This window comes from Hevea brasiliensis, chromosome 1 (genome assembly GCF_030052815.1).
Source record: "Hevea brasiliensis isolate MT/VB/25A 57/8 chromosome 1, ASM3005281v1, whole genome shotgun sequence".
NCBI classification, from domain to species: domain Eukaryota; kingdom Viridiplantae; phylum Streptophyta; class Magnoliopsida; order Malpighiales; family Euphorbiaceae; genus Hevea; species Hevea brasiliensis.
This window is the reverse complement of record NC_079493.1, coordinates 26,232,094-26,234,467: the sequence shown is the minus strand read 5'-3', so window position 1 is coordinate 26,234,467 and position 2,374 is coordinate 26,232,094. Positions and strand designations below refer to the sequence as shown.

The following is a 2,374-nucleotide window of genomic DNA, read 5'->3' as shown; positions in this document are numbered from 1 at the left end:
TATCCCATTTTAAAGGGGGAGACAAGGAGCAGAAAAGGAAAGGGGGGCTGAGCAGAATTTGAAGAGTCACCTTCACCTTCCACACCATTTTTAACCAAGATTTGCAGATTTCTTTCTTTCCTTACACTTTTCTACATTTCTAGTGTTTAATTTCTTACTTCTTAGCTTAGATTAAAGCTTTATTTCCATTTAAACTCATCATATCTTGTAAGCATTATGGATAGTGAGTAGTTTACTTTTGATTCTGGAGTAAGGGTTGTAATATTTGAGATATTTTGTGGATTTTGATTGGGTAATCCATATTTTGTGGTCTTAATGAGTTTTATTCATTTCTTGTATGCTTAATGACATGCTTAGTGTAGGATCCCATTAAGTGATGTTCTTAATCCATGGTTGAAGCACCGAAAGGAGAAGGCCTTGTGATAGATAATCAAGAAATTGGACTTAATTAACTTAGACCTAGAAATAGGCTAAGGATTAAGAGGATTCACAGATTAATTAAAGAACTTAATGGGTCTTAATTAATTCTAAGTCCACGAAAGTAGGATTAGATTGATTAAGGCACTCTTTGTCTCACTCGAAAGGGAATTCAAAGGATTTAAGAATTAATCTCCTTAAAACCATTTAGTTTCACAAGATTGGATAACCAATTTAAAATCCCAAAATAGCTCGAATATGAAATCCCGAACTCCGGAATCGCCTTTTTACCATTGTTAATTTCTAATCGAATTTAATTGCTTACCATTTTAATATTGCCATATTTGAACTTGCTTACTTCAATTTGATGCAATTTTAGTTTAATTAATACATTGTTGAATAGAATATTAATTTTGCACATTTAAATTGCATACTCCATTACCCATTAATTTACTACTTTAATTTCATAAATACTTCGATTTAGTCAACTTTTATATCAAAAATTCAATCATTAACACAACTCCTCGTGGGATCGATATTTTTCTATACTACTTGTACGACCCGTGCACTTGCGGTAGGGAAGCATCAAGTTTTTGGCGCCGTTGCCGGGGAGTTGTTTGTTTAAGATTGAATTCTTGATTATTTTAGTTGTTTTTAGTTTTATTTTTTTTGTTATCTTTTCATTTTTTGTTTGTTTGTTCTTTTTCAGGTACTTTTAACCTTTTATGAGAAGAGCTAGAAGCTCAAGTGACACAACCTTACTGTTCAATCCTGAAATTGAAAAGTTTTGTAAAGCCAACAAGAAAGAAACCAGAAAAAGAAAAGAAGCATTGAGAGAAACTGAATTAGAAGCAGAAATGGCTGATGAAAGAATTAGAATTGGTGTTGGTAATGCTGGAAATGGTCAAAACAATGAAAATGAAGCCCAAGGAGAAGAAGTTGTTAATGCAAACGTGCCTAGAGAAAGTATGATGGATCATGCTTTTCCACGTTTTGATGACTTGAGAGAGAGCATAGGAAGACCAAGGATTGATGCAAATAGTTATAAGATGGATTTTGGAGTTCTTCAAATGATTCAAAATTCTCAATTTGGAGGACATCCTTCTGAAAATCCACACACACACCTGAAGAAATTTGCTATGATTTGTGACATGCAAAAACAACCTGGAGTGTCTGATGATGCAGCAAGATTGAAGCTATTCCCATTCTCTTTGAAAGATAGAGCATTGGATTGGCTTGATTCTTTACCTCACAACTCCATTACAAATTGGGAGCAACTCACTGATGCATTTCTTGCACAATATTTTCCACCTGGAAAAACTCAAGAGCTGAGGAATCAAATGACAGCTTTCAGACCAAGAGAAGATGAAACTCTTTATGAGTCATGGATGAGATGGAAGGAATTAGAGAGATTATGCCCACATCATGCCATTCCAAAATGGATGATAAATCAGAATTTCTACACAAATGTTACTCCTGCAATCAGAGGAATCATTGATGCTCAAACAGGAGGAGAATTTATTATTAAGCATGAAGATGAAGCTTATGAGCTACTGGAGAAAATTGCAAAGAACACTCATCTTTGGAGTAGTCCAAGAGGACTAGCTCCAACTCAGAAAAGGCAAGCTGCTGGAATGTATGATCTTGATCCATTCAACATGATTAATGCAAAGTTTGATGCACTTACAAATGTCCTTGCTCAAAAGATGGAAGACCTGAGTATGTTGGTTAGTTCATCATCATCAGCTGGAAGTTCACAACAAGTGGCTTATGCAGAGGAAACTACCAGCTGTGGAGTAGATTATGGAGAACAAGCAGCATATGTTGGTAATTATGGAAACAAGCAAATGGGGAATCCTTACTCTCAAACTTACAATCCAAATTGGAGGAATCATCCCAACTTTTCATGGGGAAATCAGCAAAGTCAAGTTCCAAATCAGAATTTTCAACCACAACA

At 35.0% G+C, this 2,374-nt stretch overlaps 1 non-coding gene across 1 annotated transcript; it reads right to left on the bottom strand.

The window, feature by feature from the left end:
- Window positions 1-1,742: 1,742 nt before the first annotated feature.
- On the bottom strand, window positions 1,743-1,849 carry LOC131169760 (small nucleolar RNA R71). Its single transcript, XR_009140667.1, has one exon. It is a non-coding gene; the product is annotated as a small nucleolar RNA R71 (small nucleolar RNA).
- Between the last annotated feature and the right edge of the window lie 525 nt (window positions 1,850-2,374).